The 23,475-nt window shown below is 37.4% G+C and overlaps 1 protein-coding gene across 2 annotated transcripts in view; it reads left to right on the forward strand.

Moving 5' to 3' along the window:
- The window catches only part of LOC311070503 (uncharacterized protein), a 113,200-nt gene that overhangs the window by 83,944 nt on the left and 5,781 nt on the right, over window positions 1-23,475 (forward strand). For both annotated transcript variants that reach the window (XR_014603677.1, XR_014603678.1), the window contains one exon: window positions 11,640-11,684. The gene's annotated coding sequence lies outside the window, so the exon portion shown is untranslated. The remainder of the gene's footprint in view (window positions 1-11,639; window positions 11,685-23,475) is intronic.

Below are 23,475 nucleotides of genomic sequence, written 5' to 3' on the forward strand. Positions count from 1 at the left end.
GACAGGACCAGTTCTGGTTGGCATGTCTGCTTAAATTCCAGCCACTTCCTCTGCAGCTCTGGGCTTCAATGCTTCTGACTGTCAGGCAGATGAATGAGGCAGTAATTGTATGCATGTAAGAGTGTACATGCTTTACTCAGTTCTTGCGTGTACAGCGCTGCATAACAGCACAGCTTGCGTCACGAATTGCATGGCAGATTCTTCAGCGGCGACATCTGCTCATTTGCATAAACAGATGTTTGAGGTATCCAACGTTCTTGTTTTCATATTCGTATGTTATTGTCTTCTGAAATAAAAGGCTATATGGAAGCCTTTTGCTTTCTGCTTCAAAGTAAAAGATAAAAAAGGTAATTGTGAGAAAAAAATAAGAAATTGTCACATGGTGAGTTACAAATTCACAGATATGAGAAATGAGGATGCAATTTTGCAATTTTTACAAAGAAAGAAATGTGAGTCAATTAAGACAGTCTCATTTAGGAGGAATAAAGTTGCAATTACCCTTTTGTTTTGGTGGAAGGTGGAAGTAATTACATCTTTTAAACTCTTTATATAAAAGTTTATATAGTTGATAGTCATAGTTGAATTTTCAGCATTATTCTTCAGTGTCACATGATCCTCCAGAAATCATTCTAATAGGCTGATTTGCAGCTCCAAAAAAACCCCATTTCTTATTATTATCAATGTCGACAACAGTTGTGCAGCTTAATATTTTAATGGAAACCAAAAATAAATTTGCTCAGGATTCTTTGATGGTTCAAAAGAACTGTATAAAATACTTTAAGGTGTCAGTATTACAGTGTAATTATATATTGAAGTACTGAGTAATATTAAGCAACTACATGTACTTACTATAGGGTTAGCGTTAGGGTTGGTTGAGGGTTAGTTGCATGTATTTATGCATAATTTACTGTTATTACTATGGTAAGTACATGTAACATATGTAACAAGGAAACTGTAAAATAAAGTGTTACCCCCCCTTTTTTTTATCCTGATCTATTGCTGACAATATAAAGTGCCCAGCATCTGCCTAATCCTTGTGCCAGTGCATCCTTGCAAACCGCTGCCACCCGAGCAGATCGAATCGGCGAAGATGCTAGGTTTCCACAGGTGACAAATCTGGCAGCCCGCCGGCTCTGTACTGGTGGCCTGGGAAGAGGCGTCCCACCGAGGACAGTTGTGGGTCGGCAGGAGTGTGCTGATAAGAAGAATAGTAGTGGGCGGCGGGGGGTTATGGATTGGCCACAGCTGCAGGGGCGAGTGGTCAGCTTAACAGACAGCTGAAGGATGGAGAGGAAATGACTAAAATAAACTGCGTGTGATGTGTGCGGCCTCGTTCTGAGAGCAGCACTCCACCACTGCAGCTAACACATCTGGCCGAGAGACGCGCACCCCGTTGACGTAACGGACATAAATATTTAAACCGGCAGAAAGGTTGCAGAGTTGATTCACGCCATCCAAAAGTGTGAGAAAAACTCGTACAGTGAGAGAAAAGAGAACACGCTTTGATACTCGCCAATCGTGAGTCAGCAGCTAAGGATGTCCTAGTTAGCATACTCGCAAACACTGGAGTGTTTTATATGATCTTCAGGTTACTTGGACTCCGTGGGAAAGGTTAAAGGGAATGTTTGCCTTACCATTGTCAACAAGTTCCACTCTACACAGACCTGGATCGCCGTGTGTTTCAGGCTGTACGGCCACTGTGCTGGGAAACACCTAGCATCTCTGAGCTGCTTGTTTAGCGAGCGGCTCAGTGACCTAGAAATGTCAAACCACTGTCCCTAACGCTGCTGAAGGACAGTGTCAAACTGAAACCGTGCACTGTATACTTAGCATTTCGAAATGTATTTCTCTCGCTGTGTTGTGTTTAACACAAGCCGAAATGTGTGCGCAAGTCCTGAGAAACCTTACAGTGTTAAGAAACAGTTGTTAGAAAGTGATATAAACTTTTCTTGAGTCACATACACCTTTTTGATTTTCGTACACAGGCATCATCACCGCTCATTTGCGTAAAGTTGAAATCCTTCCAGCGCACTGAAACGTTCGCTCCCTAAAAAGTCCCACAATGCACCATGAAAACCAGGGAGCATCGAAGCTCACCATTGTTCCCTTAACGGAAGTTCTGAAGCGTGAAACATAATCACTTAAGCCAACTCACTACAAATAACGACACGCTATAGATGTTTAAAAAAAAATACAAACCATTATTTAATTATATTTTAGCATAAACATACATCGCTAGACAGGTAATAAACAATCTAGCTAAGATTTATAATATATTTATGGCTGAAAGGTTGCACGTATATGAAACAAATTTAAACAACTTTAAAAAAAAATAATGACTGAAAGATTATGGTCCATTAGGTTCATAAATACCAGTAGACTAGTGATGTTGTACAATGAGGATGTTGTCATGTCGCCGGAGTCATCAGTGTCCCAATGTTTAGTGAGCCCTGGGTCCATACCGTCCTTGTCAGTGCCCGAATTTGTGTATATACTGATTCATGACCTAGGAAGCTAGGGAGCTAATTGAGACGCACCCATTGTCTAATTTGCACACTGTAAGGAGGGATAGCATTAGCATGTCAAGTGCTCTGAGGTGCAGCAACCCAGGACAGACTCACCTCAGCCCTCACCCTACCCCCCGTCCCGCTGACATTTGACCTCCACTCTTCCGTCTGCCAATGTGGTCTGACAACAGCTCCCTTTACAAAGAACAGGGTCTGACCCTGGCCCTGTGAGTGTGTGTTTCATGTCGACTCAAGCCGAACTGAGAGGGCACAAGCAGCTCTTTGTGGGACAGAGGTGGCTGGGCTCGGTCCAGAGAAGTCCATGCAGCTGTTCAACACTGACAGCAGCTTCATTCGCTGCGCTCCGTGTACATCTATGTGTGTGTTCGTTCGTGTCACAGTTTGTGGTTTTGTTAATAGAGAGGAGATACTTTATTGATGATCTGACTTCATGCAAATCATGCAAAGTAGCCTATTTAAAGAGTTGTTTTGTAGTGAGAGTGCTCGTGTCCAATACTTAAAAGTTGTAGTCACATGACACTTCCTGCTAATCAAGAAATCAATCAGTTGTCCCACAATGCATTTCTGCTCATATCTCTCAAACCTTAGATATGAATATCTAGATGCCACATTTAGCTGATCTGAATTCGTTAAAAGCACATCCAACTTGGAAAGTTTAAAACATTTGGGCTCATATAATTTGGGCTCATATTGTGCACTTAAAAGAGATCTGATAAGTTCAGCATTATTCAGTAATATTTGTCAGTAATAAGACATTCATACTTTTATTCAGCATAGATGCATTAAATTAATCAAAAGTCAGTATAACAGTACATATATATATACATATATATATATATATATATATATATATACATATATATATATATATATACATATATATATATATATATATATATATATATATATATATATATATATATATACATATATATATATATATATATATATATATATATATATATATATATATATATATATACATATATATATATATATATATATATATATATATATATATATATATATATATATATATATATATATATACATATATATATATATATATATATATATATATATATATATATATATATATATATATATATATATACATATACATATACATATACATATATATATATATATACATATACATATACATATATATATATATATATACATATACATATATATATATATATATACATATACATATATATATATATATATATATATATATATATATATATATATACATATATATATATATACATATATATATATATACATATATATATATACATACATATATATATATACATATATATATATATATACATATATATATACATATATATATATATATACATATATATATATATATACATATATATATATATATACATATATATATATATATATATATATATATATATATATACATATATATATATATATACATATATATACATATATATATATATATACATATATATACATATATATATATATATACATATATATATATATATACATATACATATATATACATATATACATATATATACATATATATATATATATATACATATATATATATATATACATATATATATATATATACATATATATATATATATAAATATCATTTTACAAAAGATTTCTCTTTCAAATAAATGCTGGTCTTTTGAAATTCATCAAAGAATCCTGAAAAAAAACTGTATCATGTTTTCCACAAAAATATTAACCAAAATCACAAAATCATGCACTGAATATCACTTCATATTGAAAGAGCGAATGAAATTACGAGCATGCAAAGACGTGCAATTATTACCAGGAACTGGTTTGTTGTGTGTTAGCTGTGAAGTATCTATCTATTCATCAGGATCAGTGTCTATGTATTTTAGGCCTATTAACAGTTCATTAGTTTTATTTAATATGGTAGGCCTAACTGTAGTTTTTGTAACCCTTATCCAAAATACCACTTTATTTTCACTTTGTGTTATTTTCTATAGTTTTGATGACTGTGGTGGCTCATACCAACTTACTAACTGTATTGTATTAACCAAAACTAGTGTGTGTTAGTGATATTGTTACAATTTATGTGTAGGCCTATGTTAAGGAAAGTGCTTGTGTGTGTGTTTGCTTGGTTAAAATTCCTAAAAATTTGGGTCACGGCTTAATGACCATGGGAAAATGTGGGCCAAACCAGTTGAGAACCACTGCTAATTTATCTACACCTCATATATCTATGCAACCTTTTCTCTCCGTCCCAGTTTTGTTGTCTAGCTACACTTTCACGTGCCGGGTCCAGATTCCACTGACCTGCCCGGACCTGTCTGGTCATTTTTCCAACCTGAACCTGGCTGTCAGTGCCGGTATATCGAAAGAAGTGTAACACAAAAGTGCATGGTCTATGTCCCATTAAGTCTTCTTAAACAGAACTGGCGATGAGGGGGGCCACATGTTGTGTGAGAATGCAGTCCCCCTCTGATTGGGCCCGCTCCCCTGGTTTTTGCAGTTTGTGAGTTTGTTTGTGTGTGGGTGGATGGGTGAAAGCTTTAAGCCTGTATGAATCAAAGAACTTGGAAATTTGACACATTTTTTCTAGTGTTTTACACCTGGCGGTTACAGGCGTTACAGGTTGGGACTTCAGTAGAAATAGAAACAGAAAGTATTCATGCCTTCATGTGCTCTCAAGGACAAATAACTGATATGGATTCTACACGCACATCCTTTTACCTTATTTGGATAATCACCATGGATCCTACAAAGGTGTAAGTGTGCGTGTGTGTGTGTGTGTGTGTGTGTGTGTGTGTGTCTTGAAATGTGTGTGTCCCACAGCCATGTAGATTTTGAATGTGACTTCCAAAAGAAAATTATCTTTGTGAATGAAGTTTCATATTATTGTAGTTTAAAAAACTGTTTGTCTAAAACAGAAATGACAGAAATCATCTATTTACTATCCAATCGAGTCGAACCTTCGACAGATCATCTTTTTTTTTTTTTTTACTCTTTCCTCATCATTAAAGAGATTGTCCGTCATTCCCGCCATTGATGATTTTTTTCCAGCAATCCATGTTTTCTCTGATCTTCTGAAATCCTCTGAAACAGCTTCTCCAGATACAAAAACAAGCAAAGAAAAAAAATCTGTGTAAACCAGGAGCGGATAGAAGTTGTTTTTGCACAACTAGCTTAACATGATCCTCAAACATTCAAAGGCATATCAATCAAAACATTACAGAAAAAAATGTCCAACCCACTAAAAAGTAACGACTGTGCAAGCTTTGTTGATGGACTCGATCTACTTGATCTATGTTCTGATGAATTTGCTCAAAATTTGCTTCCTATCTAGACTAACCTGCCTTACACTTTATAAACTTACACTTAAAAAGTGATTTTATTTTCTTTGACCATGTCTTATCTCGCCTGGCCACCAAACTCAAAAAAAGGTGCGTGACGCCCCTCTGTGTTTCTAGTGTTTTTCAGTTCTTAAGAAACCACACAAAACTGCAGAGGAATGTCTTTTCATGGACTATTCAGTCTCTGTCTGCATCTCTCTTTCTTTTCGCTGTCTCTCCCTCTTTTTCATCCCCATGACAAGGTGAAACAGTTCCATCAATACAATCCCAGCATGTGCCGCCGCCAAAGAAACATCTGCGTGACACTGTCAGCTGTGAACAAACATGGCTCTGAAGTCCTCCCAGGATACAAACAGAGACACGGACAAAGACACTCAGAGGAAGTGATTCTGGCTTAATCCTCCATGTACTCACTAAATGGGAAGGTAAACCGTCCCGCTGGCAGAGCGGGAACAGACCTTGTCCGTCCTTCCAGTATTGCATACTTGTTTACTCAGCTTTTTTTTTGTCCACACATATATCAAAGCAGTTTGTTTAAAAAGGGAGATTGGAGGCATTGAAGAGGTGCGTTTGGACTTGATGCCAGCCTTTGACGCCCACCTGGATGACACTTGTGAACTGTTCTAACCACACCCGCAAAACAAAGAGCAGCATTCCAATCATTATGTAAAAGCTCTTTTTTCTTTTCAGATGGAAAGAAAGACAGTATTATGATGAAAGCTTCAGAGAAGAACATGATACTATCTTCACTTTTACTAGTTTCTCCTCCATGACTGATGACCATGTTAAAAAGACCAGGTTAGACCAGCATGAATTTCCATGCTGTTCCAGACTGGATTATGCTAGTCAGTTATAGTTTGGAGCTGGTTAAGCTAGTTAAGAACCTTCTTGGGTACACCAGTATCTCATCCTGTACACCAGCATCCAAAACTATAGCTACGTTCAGACTGCAGGTAAATGTGGGCCAAATCCTTTTTTTTTTTTTGCTCATATGTGATTCAGATCTGTTTTTGTCATGACAGTGTGAACAAAACAGACCACATGGAATCTGATCTTTTTTATTCTGATTTGGGCTACTTCCATAATGTGATCCTAAATCCGATACAGGTCTGATGTTTTGCAATGCAACCTCAGTCTGAAAAGTTAAATCTGAATTAATGTGAATTTTACGTCAAATCGTGTCTACACCGGACACGACCGTTGATATGACGCATTGTACCGCAACAGTTAGAAGTTGTCTACAGTGAATGCAACAAAGCAACTGTTGCAAATCCTTTTGCCTTCCTATGAGAAGTATCGAGAGTGCTTGGAGTATTGTCATAAATAGAACGAGGCATCAGTTTACTGTCTGGGATTTGTCGCGCCGTGCCGCATCCAGTGTAGACAACATCACTATCCCCTTTCACACAAAAATCGCGGTAATTTACCGTAAAATTGCTAGAATGACTTTACCGGTAAATACACAAATATGCTGTTCACACAAGCAACGGCGTTCTGGGTTTTTACCGGTAAGAGACCATTTCAGTTGTTTACATTATTGAAGAACAATTTTTTTTGTTTCTTCAACCAAATAAGTTGGCAAAACCCCCCAAAATGTAGTTATATCAACATTTTTAGTTTAGAAATTCAGAACTGGCAGATTACATGTCCTTTTGTACATTTTAATTATTCTTAACTAGAAACATTTGAGGAAGCTAATTCCAAAAAAAAAAAAAAAAACACATAACAGAAACTTCTAAATTAGCTTATCAAAACATTAAACACTACTAAATCTCCCACTTAACATTAATCTTGCACAAAAAACATATACAGTGTTATAACACTTAATTTTAGAATTTACTCTTCCTTTCGAATGTCATGGCAAAGCATGCTGGGACATAGAAATTCCAGTCCAATTTCACTTCAATTTAAGTTTGTCTAAATTAAAAGAAACAAGTTTAGAAAAAAAAAAAATAATGAAACAATTCAGATTACTTAAAATGTGTATTTTTGTGAACTCAAAATAAAAAAGTTCTAAATGCTCATAAAAGTTAATTTGATTTAACCTAATTTGTTTAATATAAGTTCACTCAAACCAATTAATTATTTTGAGCATCAGGGTTTACAGTGAACACCACTAAAGAAATTGATGATGAACCAGAATCATTAAGTGCAATCGGAATCACAACAAGAACTGATTCCCGTTATTATCCAAAACACAGTTTGTTGACCAGCTTTGCTGTGGAGGAACCTCCACAGTTACATCCTCTGCTGCTGCGACCTGATGCTGCTTTTCTCAAGCAAAGCGGATGAGTCAGCAGTCACACACACACACACACACACACACACACACACACACACACACGCGCGCGCACACACACGCGCGCGCGCACACACACACACACACATTACACCACAGTAGGGTAACAAGGAGTAAGAAACCACATCATGTGTTGTCTCATAAGCTCCAGTAAATCTTCATGAACACTGACAGAGTAACATTAACGTCTTTCAGAGGGTCGAAGACATCTCTTGTGATGGAAACTGTGGGAACCCCATGTCATGTAATCTGCTGGGAGGGTGCGGATATTCCGACGCTAAGTCAGCACTCAGGCAGAAACACGCACTTACGCCACACCTACGGCAGTGCTAAAACAAGCACAAACCACACATACGCTTCTGTACGGTTGACAGTGACAGTTTCTAACAGGGACAGTACCATTTGTGTCTAACATGCTCGAAATCGGTCGATCTATGGGTGGCTTGCTGGTTCAGCTAGTTAAAGGAATATTCCGGAGTTCAGTACCAGTTAAGCTCAATCGATTGGTTGCATAATGTTGATTTCCCCCCTTCTTTAAAAAAACAAAAAAACAACAGTCTCTGTTACAGTGAATCACTTACAATGAAAGTGAATAGTGCTAAAAAAACTCATTGTTTCAATAGTATAGCCTCAAGACATCATCAATATGTGTGTTAGCATGAAGTAAGTGTGAAAAAATGGCTTATTAACCTTGTCTGTTTAAAGCTATTTCCAACTGAACAACTTTGTTGCCCCGACAACACCATAAACTCTAAAATGACTGTAAAATGATTATTTAAAGAGCTTTACAGCTCAACTAAAATACTCATATTTTAACAGTAGAATTAATGTAATTTCATTGGATCAAGTCAGATTCAAAATTCTTGTTTCATTTTGTTGACACATTAGAATCAAAGGTTTTTACCGAGGGGATTTTTTGAAATCTCTTTTTATCACTACATCATAAAATGCTTTATAAAATCAGGTAAATTATATATGAACAAACCCCTCTGTAAAAAAAAAACAAAACTTCAGAATATAGAAAGGAATAAAATTGTAACGTTTGGTGATTTCTGACTCAGTGCATGAGAAAAACAACTCATTTTGAGAAAACGGCCGTCAAATATACTGAAATTTACAGACAGAAATAGGTTAAGTGCAATAAAATAAGTGTATTTTGTATGTTTTCTTTAAAACACAAATAGCCCAAAATCTCCAAATTGACCAGTACATGAAAAAAAGAGCATGAAGTGTTTTTGCCTGTTTCTTAAAGTAAATGAGAGATAAGTCCGAACGATTACGCTACAAAATGCTTAACTCGTCTTGAACCTGGAATATTCTTTTAAGAAGACTGGTAGGGACACCAGCATCCAAAACACTATTATGCAGTTTAAACCGCATTAGCACCTGAACTTGATTCAGTAACTACTGAATCAATAACACAAGTCTCTTTTCACTGTTGACCACCTGTGTTAAGTATTAACGAAAAAGGAAATTGTCTTCATCTGTCCTTTCACTATCAAATCAGGTGGTTTCATTGAAAGCACCCTAGAAGCGTAATTCAATGGCACATACACACTAAGTGCTCAAGTTTCAAAGACATTTTTTGGGCGATAATAGCGCTGCTTCTAAATGCAAGAGGAACAATGGAAGAACTTTAGTCTCACATCATTTATCTCCTAGTTTCCTGAGAGTCTGAAGGCCGGGATCTGCTCCAGACATCTGCCCATTCACACACTTTTGTGTGCATACTCCTTGCTCACTTTGTTCACATTGAAATATGTGTTTTGACAACTTCACATCTCAGTAGCTTTAGGGATACAACCGCTTCCCCCTCGCCCCTTATTTCTTCCTCATGCGCTGGGATTGTCACATTTGCTCTTTCTTGTCTACTTTCTTTCCATTCTTGCCAGGTGAGCCAGACTAATCAGTCTTGATGAGTCTCTGACACGCTGATTGGCCGCCTACTCACCTGTCAATCAGCCACTGCACTGAAGAGAGGTTTTAAATAAAAGAAAAAAAAATGTTTTTTGCTTGCAGTGTTGCTATAGAAGAGCCATTATTGGTTCCCCAAAGAAAAACATGTTTGGTTGGCATGTTTGGTTCGATTAAAACGAACCCTGGTGCGATTGCTCTGTGCAGTTCATTTGGATAAGTGTGAACGCTTCCAAACAAACTCTGGTACGTTTCGGATGAAATATTAACGCAACGTGGACCAAAGACATGGTGTCACAAGATGTGACCCTAAATAGGACTGAATGCTCAAGCATACCTATAGTCGCGGTGTTTTCCATCACAGTTCGGTACGAACATCAGAACCGTGTCTCCTCACAGAAGATCTTTGTTTGTAATCCTATACCATCATATGTACGGCACATACAGCCAAGCGCATTGTTCGTTAAGTTCCTTCGCAAAGTATACTTCATAAAAGCCGTTTTTGTTTTGTTTTGTATCTTTAGGCTTGGTGTTAAAATTGACAGTGTAATCTCTAAGCGAACCAGGACTAAAGTATTATTATTTTGTTGTTGTTGTTCAGACCAAAAGAAGTGTGACCATTGAACCTTAGTGAACAGTTCTTTAAAAAAAACAATTGAATTATCTAAAGAACCATATTCCACTATAATTACATTTTTGTGCAATGGAAAGTTTCCATTTAGCCACTTTTCTACCATCGGGCCGAACCATTCTTGTTGCCTAACCGTTCCAGTCGAAATGGATACGGTTTAATTTTCTACTGTGGGGCTGATAACAGAGCTCTTTGGAATGTAAAACAAATGCTCAGTCATAAATAGCATTGTATCTCACCTGTCAACTTGTGATTGTATCACCAAATATTGATTTTAATACCTGCAGTGAACAGGGCCTATAATGCTAAAGTGGCGCATCTGTCTTTTATAGTGTGGATCCTTCGATGGCTTAGGGTTCAAATGCATATTATTAATCTTTGCTATTTATTTTTTTTAAACGAAAAAAGCAAAATTGTGCATCTCAAGTATGTGGCAGCATGAAGTCTTTAAGTTCTTGGAGACGGTTTGTCACACTTCGATTTTTGAGTCATTCTTCTTGTAGTCTTAACAACCTACACTCTTTCCATGTCCTTATTTATTCAGTGTTTAATTCATACAGAAATACGTTTCTCAACTGTGCTGAAACTTTTTCAGTTTTTCCACTTTCCAAAGTCTTAATAGTAACAAAACCCGTATGGTCTGAAAGTGTGGGGTTTCTCTCCTCTAAAACTGGCCACCATTAGGGGAATTCCACCAATTTCAGTACAAGGAGGACATGGATTTTCCACAAAAAAGAAGATATGTTTACTACGCTCCATTGGGCTGTACAGTTCAGTGCCATAGGCAAAACCGTGACTCCCCACGCACCAGCCGAGAACATCAGAAGCATGTTTAGATTGTGAAATAAGTCATATAGAACGACCTAATCACTGTTTGTTTCTCTGTTTTGTTTGGTTTGCAGGTGGCCATGGATTTCACATAAGCCAAAGCTTCTGCAGACGTTAAAGTAAGTGCTGGTTGAAGGTTTTACACTGCAGCTTCCATAGGTTCTGTTTCTGATTTTTCAAACTACTCTTTATAAAAAAGTCCTACTATGAGAAAAGACTGCTGTTTGTCTTAGAATTTGGCTATTTTTTGGCATCCATCAAGGGTTGAAAGTTTTAGGTTTGTTTAAGGGCATATAGGAAGCTCTCTGCTAGGAACCAGGAAATACCTGCTGTTAACGTGATCAAGTTTTGTTGCAAAAAAACCCAACATGCCCAATAATACCTATAGGATGTTGACTTTAAAGTAAATGTGTTTATGTGGTAACCAGAGATTTAACTCTTGTAATGTCAGTGCTCCTAAAAATTATGACGTGAAATGATGAATTATTTATTATAACAAAGAATAAACATGGAGAATGGTAGGCTCTTTGCTAACATTTGAGATTTGGGTGTGCTTCATTCTAGTTTTGTTTGTCTATCGTGTTGACTTTCTTGTTGTTTCCTTCTGTCAGTGTCTGGCATCAGACAATTTCGCCATATCCTATCACGCTGGCTTCATTTTGAGTTTTTCTACATTTCCCACAAGTATCTAAATACACATAGTTTCATGTAACAGCACGGAGGTGGGTGTTGTTTTAAGGGCTCATTATTTCAGTAAAGTGATAATGTGTGTGTGTGTGTGTGTATACGGACACGTCTTACCAGGAGCGGGTGTTGCTGACAATGGCTTTCAGTTTTTCCTCTGCACGTGCTGTGAACCTCAGGTCTGCAAATATTCAGTTTGTTGTGGTGATTTAGATTCAGATGTTGCATACTTTTAGATATGTTGCAGACATATCTTATTGTTTAATACCTCCAACAATAGAAATATTGCACATTCAGACAATGCTAGATGTTTACTGGTCAGTGCTTTCAAACATTTACAGTTAAGGCATACTGTATTCATTTATTTAACATTTTGATTTTATTATTATATTTATTAAATATTATTATTATTATTTAACCATTTTTTGGTATTTGTCTGAGTTAAGGCATACTGAATGTACTCCCTTATGTTTTTATATTTTAGATAATTTTGATTTGAATATATTTTCTTGTTTATTATTTACTGTTGTTTTTTTAAATATTTTTCTTAGTTAAGGCATACTGAAATGATTTACTCATTTATTTTTATTTTTAAAACATTATGATCATTTTTTTAAAACTTATTTTTACATTTTTTTGCAATTTATCTAACAACATGGGGAAACTATTTCCTTTTTCAACTCTTTGACCTTTAGATGCTGACCTAGACACTGGCCAAGCATCGTACCATTAGAAACAGCGGCAAAGATTTTCGGTATCACAAATGATCTGAGACTTGAACCACTGAAACCTGAATTACAGTCAAATTCCTGTAAATGCTCTCATGAGGGGTTTCCATGCTATTTATAAATCCCATTCATTACTAAACCTCATTTCATTTACTCTTGCCTCTTCACTTATACAATAATTCTCTGTAAATCCTGAAATGGAGGTTGTCTGTAAGTTTATGAAATAAATTCAGTATTGACACAGAGGTAATTATGGACAGTGGAACATATGGCTTAAAGCGGCTTGCCAGTTCCTCTGTCTGGATGCCAATGAGAAACAGTATAAAGTTTTGCTTGGGCCAGAGTGACTTGTTTGAATTGTAGTAAAGATGGTGCCACTTTAATCTGCTAAGCTACAGGCTACTCATGATTTAAAGTAGCTTTCCTAATGCAAAACAGCGATTTATACACAATCATAGGAAATAAACACATTATCCAGGGGTAAGGTGAATTTGGAGAATAAATGTATGTTCTATTAATATTTATAAATCTAATTTTCTAGTAGAACAGTGTGTATGTACGTGCTACTGGTGCATGTGTGTCATTTATAAGAAAAACCTCTGGTGAGAATGACTTGACACTTTTGACATGAACATTTGCACTTTTCAGTTCCTGGGATCAGATCTGTGCAGCTGCCTGCTTGCAGCTGAGCTCCAGTTGAGTTTTGCACTGTTTGAGTTTTCTAAAACCCCTCTGCACCCCGACTTTACTGTATGTTCTCCTGGAACGCTTTAGTGCGTCTTTCCTTGCGGTCTGTTCTCCCTGCGGTTCAGACATGCCACCCAATCTCCCGCTTATTGGACCCATCTGTCTCATTAGATTGTGTGTCATTGCTGGTACTGTTTTAAATGTCAGATTTGGAGACCAGCCTGTATCACTTCCTCTTCCATTAAAGACGCTAGAGAAAACGCCAGGTTCTTAATAGGGTTGGTATTATTTCCCTACAGGGTTTAAGAGTTTTAGATGAAATTTTCCTTTCACCTTTACTTTATAAATAAAGTGTTCCACAAGGATTAGCCCAGGTAATAAACTCAAGGACATGCACATGCAATGGCAATCGCAAGGGTCCAAGGGCTAGATTTGCTAAACAGGGCAAATTAGCATGAGACCGCAATCCCAAATGTACCAATGGGAGTGGAAAGTTCTGCAGGAGATCTAATGTCGTTGCACAAATTAAAGAACACCGACGCAGCCATGTCAAGTGCAAAATGGTTAAGACATCTTTTTTTGGCGTTAATAACAGCGCAAAAAACAGTAAACTACCGCAAAACCTTAGTAAATCATAGGGGTGTGACGAGACGCTTACTCCACGAGACGAGACGAGACACGAGATTGGGTTCACGAGAACGAGACAAGACGAGATTTTTACACAATTTTTAAGAAATCCTCAATGATGAAATGTATGAATGGAAAATAGTCTTTTATTCAACTGAAAATCACAAAGTGCAAAAACAATTTAGGTGCATTTTGAAATCAACTTGTAATGAATGTTATTTTACTTCTATTTTAATGAATTCTATGCAGTAAAGGACATGCAAACACTGCAAAATATTTTGCTATAAACTCTACCGTCTGGCTTCTCCCCTGTACGATTTCACATGAGAAATCTAACTCCTTTCCACAAATCGAACATAAAAAATAAATAAAACAGTATAAATAAAATTAATATAAATAACTGAAATAACACTTTAAATGCAAACAGTAAGTGTGTATCCATAATCAAAGTAGCCTACTGCTCTATCAAAACTACAAGTTCAAACAGAAAAAAAAAATTTCTTCAAGCATGAAAAAGAGATAAATTAACTACACAGAACAGACTAAGATTATGGTCATGTTCTTTTTCAAGAATATAAGCATGTCGACGATTTCTGACAGCAGTTGAGACCTTTGGGCAGTAACTAGGGCTGCACGATATGAGGAAAAGCTGCGATGTGCGATAACATTGTTTAATATTGCGATGTCGATATGACTTGTGTGATATGTGAATGTTAGCTATACTGTTCCCATGTCTTAGTGCTTTAATAGGTTCTTTGCGCGATAGGTCAAATGTTTATTACCTGCCTGGTTCAGATTACACTATTTTAGCGCGATTTTGGCACGATCCGTTTCGTGGAGATTCGTAAAGGACAACGGGCGTCGGGACGCAAGATTCGATCGTTTCATTTCGTATAGTGTGTCATAGTGGGCGACAACCTACGCGTCTGCGATGCTTCGGGACATCACGACAGAAAGACTAGCATGTTTAATTTTAACGGTCCTCCACGACGGGTTGAGTGTGAGCGAGAGTGAGTGTGCGCGAGTAAGTGAGAGTGCGAGCAACAGTGAGTGTGCGTGTGTGCGCGCGAGAGTGAGCGTGTGTGTGTGTGTGTGCGCGCGAGTGAGTGAGTGAGCGAGGGACAGTGAGTGTGTGTGTGTGCGCGGAGTGTGTGTGTGATTGGCCCGGCACACAAATTATTTAAAAGTGGCAGGGGCATCTTCAATTCTAATTTCACCCTCAAGCTCCATCACGCTGACATCACAACAACTCACGAGACAAAGGCTGTTTCTCAATTCCAAGAACGCAGAGAACGGACTTGTGTTCTCGTGGAGACCGGTCTTGCCAAGCTTCCTTGGAAGAACGAACTCGGAACCGGCCGCAATGACTTCTGGGACACCAGGCGAGTACTAGCTCAAGTCTGCATTCGATGCATCCTCGGTATCAAGAACACATCCGGGTTCTTTCATGCGTCCTCTGTACTTGCGTTCTTGAGAATTGGGTCTGAACTTCGACGGTTAATGATGACATAAAACGAGAACACAAGGACGCAAGATCGCTGAAGAACGCATATTGAGAAACACCCAAAGTTTCCCCTCGACGAGAAATCTCGTCGCGTTTTAATCTCGTCACACCCCTAGTAAATCACGTTGTGTGATTTATTGAAATACTCTCCTCCCATAAAGTTTGCTTATGAAAGGAAAACTCCTACAAATGCATACACAACAAGGTCAGCCTTTGTCATGTCTTTAGTAAATCCTGACTGTAGCTTTTTAATGCCAAAAGAAGGTCAGTCATTTTATTTCTAGAGTTCTCTTCCTTAAAACATTGTTAGTGAATTGTTAATACTGAGGCATTGTTTCTTCTCATATTTTCATCGACAGCATGTCCTTTAACTACTGCCATGATGGTAATTTTCCATCTCGTCTATACATTATCATTGATTAAAGGGTTAGTTCACCCAAAAATGAAAATTATCCCATAATTTACTCACCCTCAAGCCATCCTAGTTGAATATGACTCTCTTCTTTCAGCCAAACACAATTATATTGCAAAATATCCTGGCTCTTCCAAGCTTTATAATGGGAGTGAATGGTACCTGAGATTTCGAAGCCCCAAAAAAAATGCAATGCGTTTTTGTAACAAAAATATCCATAATCATAACTAGCTCATCACTAGCTTCCGATAACGTCTGTCTGCGCGTTCACGAGAGAGTCGAGTTCCGGTATTCACCTTATTCCGGAAGTAGCACTGGGTGGCGCCATCCGCGTAATCTCACTTCCTGGTTTAGCTACTTAGCGCTTTGTTTGCCCTGGTCCAATCTGTTATCTGTCTTGATATAAGTAGATAGTAGGGGTGGAGCCGAACCCGAATACGGTATTCGGAAAGGCACAAATAATGTGTTTTTTCCGAATACTTATTTCGAACAAATACTTTAAAAATATTTGTATTCGGGAACAAGAAAAACTTTATATCAAAAAGCTGCGTTTCCTCATGAGACATGGCGACCGGCGGTGCTGCTGATGTGGTGGCTGTAAATCCACTTGTTGATAAGAAAATAAATATTTTGGATTAGGCTAATGTCACGTTGTCATAAGGGGCCGTTCACATAGCGCGTTTTCTGCGCGTGCAGATTTCAAATGTAGGCGCGTTTTTCCAGGCGCGTCTATGTCGACGGTTGCATAGCAACGACAGACGCCACGAGAGAGCTTGTGGAAAGGAGAAAGCGGTGCGAACTGCGCTCTCCATGATGACGAGGAAGTATCAGCAAAGAATTAATTAATTTCTAGCCCTTGCATTAGCTTTAGATATATTTATGGAGATGATAAATGAAATAAAAAGCCGTCATTAATATCAGTCCGTCAGAAAAGCAGTTCTAGGCTAAAGTACATTTCACTTGAAGCTTTTGAAACAATGCCACAATCAAATTATTTAATAGCCGTGCCTTTCTAATAGCTATTACTTAGTTATGAAGATGTCCACAAACACTACTACATGTAAAGTTTGAAATATTATTACACCACAGTTTGTTTGCTTAATCACCAGATACATTTGCAGTGTATAGCCAACAGATGAGAAAAAAATAGCCACGAACTGGTGTAAAAAGAAAGTAGAGCCTCAACTAGATGAACAAGAGGGTAACGTTAGCTTAGCTAACTGCTAGCTGCAATTTATTATGGTTTGATCTCTAACACAAGTAATGGCTGTAAAATAAATCCAGCGACTGAATTCTAGAGGACCATAGCTTTCAAACAAGGTATAGCATGTGTATGTGTCCTGTAGTGAGACCATTACAACATTAGATGTTTGTGGCTAATGTAGGCTAAACACTACACATCTAAACACTACACACTACTGCGATCAGACAGGCAGACGGGTCATATAAACACCTAAAAGTCGTTTAAAAATTACCCCGAGAAACAGTGCATTGCTGTGCTGTTGGTACACACGTACATAGCACATTTGGCACAAATTAGCTTATCTTATGTGACATTTTATCAGTGAGACTTCTCTGCAGTTCTCCTCGAAATTGAATGAGGGTCCGCTAAACCGGAAGTTGGTTTACAACGGAAGTACTGGACAGAAGTAAAAGTGGGCGGGGCGGAATAAGGTGAATAGGAGGTAGGAGTAGCGTAAGCTTAGGTGAGAGTAGACGGCTCTCGCGGTTCAAACAAATATAGGGCTGGGCAACAAACTCAAGCTCCTCCAACATTTCTCTTCAAAAATTCTCGTTTTAGACTTCTAATTTGTGACCTGTGTTTTATTTTGCTCTATCCTCTGCGCATTCACGTTCGTCGATGCGTCATGCGTCGGGTCAGTCGGAACTCGACTCGTGTATTGAAGCCAGTGATTCTAGTTTATAAAGTTATAAATATGGATATTATTCTTACAAAAACGCATCACTTCGCTTCAGAAGGTCTTTATTAACTATCTGTTTGGTCCTTTACTGCTAGCTTGACAACTCGATGCAAGACAAACATATAGAAAACACACACAACCTCATGTATACGCAAAGTATTGTTATTCAGCGCATTGTTTGGTGGTGCACAACGACTCAATGAAGGAAACATCTGCCTGCGTTTTGCACCGTCTGCACCAGATCACCACAGCCGGCTAACTGAGGGAGAACTGCTGCACGGCACATCCACTTCGCCAGAGCAACTGCTGCTGCTGCTGCTGCTGCTCTCTCACACATACACACACACACACACACACACACACAAAAAGTGAAGTTCTGCTTCAGCATACCACCAGCATCCTCCACAGCAGCTGTGTGCATGTGTCTGTTTGTGTATGTGTGTCAACACATGAACTTTCTCTTTTCATCCACCAGTTGGGAACATGGTCTTCACCGCTGGCCATCAGCTCTGTTCCGTATTCATGTGGAGTGTGTGGACGTGCACACGCTCACAGTTCCTGTGTGGTAATCCTGTTTAGATGCAGTTGGTTACACTAAGCAGATCTTAGATCAGTGCAGAACCACAGGTTTTTCATCAAGGCTCACTTTCACCCATATTCAAACTGATCTAACAAGAAGTTAGAAACGACATGTGTCAATGAAGCTCCACTAGGATCTATTAACCTGATGTGGTTTTAGGGATAAAACCAGTGTATCTGCTCATTTAAATGTAGTTTTCTAAGGCACATCATGTTCAAACGTTGGTGGCAATATGGTACATGTAATATGCATCACAAACTGATTACTTTTTGAAATAATTAAAGGTAAAGGTAACCTTTAATACTGAAGGTAATAACAGGAAATGATGCATAATTATAAGTACCTATTTATGTAATTACACTGTAACAATGTAATCTTAAAATGTCCCCACTGAGTAAAAAATCTACCAGTCAAGCATGGTGTTACTGTTGTTGAAAACCAAGAGCTTCATACAGCTGAAAGTGAGAAACAATAAGGAAAGCGTAACATGTCACGATCCATAAGTAACAACTTTCCCTAATTAGTTAAGAGTTATAATGCAATAAAGCATTATTGGTCCTGTCACGGAGCAAACCCGTGATCATGAATGGACTGTATGTAGGTACACCATATCAAACACACAAACATGTGCAGCATTAACGCAGTCTATTTACTGACACTGATATCCTGGATATTCAGACTGCAGTGTTGTGAATGTGCAATGTTTGTGCAATACTTGAATGTATTGTGTATAATGTGTTTTAGATATTTGAGGGTACAATGTGTATTTGTTTGTTATGTGTAGTGGATATGTACAACGTGTTTGGGTATCATTAGCCGCTAACATTGTTCATTCATCTTTATAGAGAACCACAACACAAATATGTTTGATTTGAAAACTTTATTGAAAATTGTGTAACACATTATTACATATCTAACTTACCTGCTTGGAAAACACCTGTGACCAAACCTGTATTAGTTTAAAAGCAGAGTATTTAAACATGGTGGACATGCTGCCTGATTGGGAGAAACCATGTTGGGTAACTGGGGGGGGGGGGGGGTTTCCAAATGTTCCTGTAAAGCAAGGTTTATAATTGTTAATTCATTGTTTTGCATCATAGTTGCATGTTCTTGTTACTGTGTAATTTAATTATGGATGTTGTTTAATATGCATTAGGTGGTTGGAAGTACATATGTTAGAAAGTAAAACTTACCTGTAGAATGGTACATTCCAGGGTGTGGCCTAGACTATAAATGGCTGCCAGAAAGCATGGTGCAGGAGGGTCAGGTTGGTTGTGTGAAGTGGAAGCAAATCCATAGAAACTTGTTCCAGAAAGTTTGTTAACCAAACGATACAACTGCTGTTGTGGCTACCTTCCCACAAAAACTTGTAAATATTTATGTTATTTTTGTAGTTTTTCTTTTTCTTTCTTTTTTTTTGTTTTTGCCGTTGGATTTGCACTGTCTTCACAATAAATTCACCTTAATTGGGATTTCCTGTCGCATTGGTCTTATTATGCCTCTGATCGCGAGGGCGATCGCTAACAGGTCCCAATTTGAATCCATGGTTTATCCGTCATTTATCATTAATGATAGATAAACCATTTTTCTCCACATGCAGAAACGAAAGCAGCATATATACCATGAAAATGTGCATTCCATGATTTTATTTTTCACAGGAAGCAGAATCATGTGAAACAATGAATCAATGTATTTACTGCGGACCAAAAATACATGTGATTGCTATAACGTGATAGGAGACATTTTACATTTTTAGTAAAGCTCTATAAATACATTTGACTAGAATGCTAACTTGAAAGTGTTCATTTTTATTATTCTTTTATTCAGACCTCAAATTTTAGAGGAGCTCTTGTAAATTTAACTGATATATACAATAGTGTTACATTTTCACCACAGTTTTGGTAAATAACCTTGATGTGTGCAATGTCATGGTACTTTTCACCTGCAACTTCCACTTCCACATATACTGTAATATTGGGAAAGGTCATTGTGATATTGCTCTGCTGTGTGTAGTCCTTCTGGAGGTTAGGAAGCTAAGTCAATATCAGGTTCCCCAGAGAGGAGGCTCTTTGTCTGAGAAGAGATGGCTACCACAGTGACTCCATAAGTCCAGACTTCCACCGGCCCTTTCTGTCCTCTCTCCCAACCACACAAATAGCTTAGCGTGGGTAGGGCACGATCGGACGTTAAAATAATAATATCCCGTTTAGCAAAAGGGGAAAGCACAAGCACTCTCATTCCCAGAGCGAGTGGTGGGAAGAATCGATGATTTCCTTTTCCGAGTCTCTGAGGATTAAGGATACAGCGCAGGTCCCGGGGGTGTCTATCATATTTATAGTCCTCTCGATAAGCTTGCAGAACTTGTGAGAACTTCTCATCAATGAATCAAACAAGGGAAACAAGGGATCATGTGGAAAGTGCATCTCCCAACCACGAGCGTGCAGTATCTTGTACCACACAATGGCCGAGCAGTGAAGGTGTGTGACGTGAATGCGCTGAAGACAGCAACCTGAGATTGAGCTTTTGAAGTGTCAGTCCAGGTTTCTATTGCTCTGGAATTGTCAGGCATTAACCACAAGTCTGTCCCGAGGTGCAGTGCCCTGAGCGAGGGAGTGGGGGACTTTTTCTCAGGTGAAGTGTTCCTGGGCTTTGTGTGCCACCGCAAATCGGTATCCCATACACGAGTATGAGAAGTGCTCGAGTATCGGAAATAGATCGGTGGCTTTGCCCTATGGCCTGTGCTGGGCTGCTGACATCGGGTCTCTACTAATGGGGAAAGCCCCAGCGTATGCATGCGTGACTCTATTCATGAGAATGTCAATTAAGGATCACATGTCGAGACTGACACTCTTCATCTGTGTGAAACAGTTGAGCATGTTGGGGAACAAATAAATGGCAATTAGAAATGGGAAGATTGATCTTGAATATTAATGTGTTCAATACCAATGTTATATTGTATTGAGAGGACTGATACTTCTGATATGCCTTTTTAAAGGGATCACAAACTGCATTGTTTTATTGTTTTATAATGTTTCCTGGGGTGCACTTAAAATGTTAGTATGATTTTTACATCAAAAATGGTCATAATTTGGAATTAAAAGGCATTTTTCCTACCCTGATTTTAGCATCTGATTTGAACGCTCTGTTTGAAGGGGCGTGTCTGCTGTGAGACTTCAGTGTAAACACCCACTGCTGTGTTTGGCTGACATGTTTGCATATGAAATAGCTAGTATTAGATGTGGAACTCTCTCGAAAACTTTTAGCACATTTTTACTATTACAGCTCTCAAGGTTAACTAATCATGAAAAGTGTTGATTATAGCATTACATTTATATTGTGGCATGAAAGGTTGCAGCGATGAGCATTGTAGCACAGACATGTTGGGCGCATGAATGCAGTGATCTCGTCATTGCAACTCGATTTCTGCAAATTGCGACTGATTTACCAAAGAATCCACTGAGAAATGTACTGAATACATATAAATAATGCTCAACTGAGACATTCATATGGTTATTAAAATAAATAACCATATTCCTAGCATTAGGATCCTTTGGAAGGTAGCCTAATGTTATTTTTGGTCCAGTGATCCTGTATTCTCTCCTCGTCATCTCACTAACACTCCAGTGGGCGGGGCCAAAGTTGCAATGATGAAGTAGGCTTTTATTTTCTTCTGCAGAGGTGGTCTTTCACTTATCTATGACGTCATAAATAGGCACATTCCACATCGCGTCGTTCTCTGGGCTGGATTAAAGTAAAAGCTTTTTTTGGACTAACAAGGACGTTTTCAGTTCTGAAACTTACAGAATATTCTTTATAGTATGATGTAATATGTCAAAAGCTGAAGGAAAATGTGATTTCTCAGTTCATGACCCCTTTAAAAATATATGTATATTTTTATTTTAAAAAATGTATTTCATTAAAAATATATTTTTTTGTTTTTAATAATTATTTTGCTATTTATTTAGTGTGTGTGTGTGTATATATATATACATAGTGTACACATATATATATATAAACTACCTTATTAGGAAACTCTTACTTTATTGTGTAAGATAGGAATTATTTCACCTTCTGCTTTTTTAACATGCAGAAATTAAGAAAAAAAACAGAGAGAGTGTGAATAAAGTCATGAGAGATAGGCAGAGAAACATAATCTGGAGTTATTTAACACTAAATGGCAACCAAGCTAAATTTGACAGTTATTATAGAGTGCAACAATCCCTAGTGAAAAAAGTATTTTTTCTTGTATTTACTTTAAATAAAATACTTTATTGTATTTGAAATATATTCCCTTTTTCAATAATACATTGCAAATATACTAACAAAAAAATTACTATCTTTAAATATATTAAAAGTATATTAGCATCATGCTTTTAACTATTTTCACAATACAACTTTTAACACACTTTGAATTTTCACTTCAAGTATATTTTTCTAAAATATATTTTTAGAAAATATACTAAAGGACAATTATTTTAGTTTATTTTTTAAAAGTGTATTTATTTGCACTTTATTAAAAATATATTTTAGGTATATTTTAACTGTGTGCTGGAAATGATCATTGTAGCAATGCATTGAAAGTATACTTTCAAAATACATTATAGTGTATATATATATACACCATAAGTGTATATATATATACACTTATGGTGTATTGCTTGTATGTTTCGAAGACACTTGTAATGAATTTGTAATATACTTGTAACACAAATAAAGTACACTTTAATATCACTAATCAAGCTTGTAATTAGTCCCTACACAGGCAT

This window comes from Abramis brama (assembly GCF_963993115.1).
Source record: "Abramis brama genome assembly, chromosome: 20".
Lineage (NCBI taxonomy): Eukaryota > Metazoa > Chordata > Actinopteri > Cypriniformes > Leuciscidae > Abramis > Abramis brama.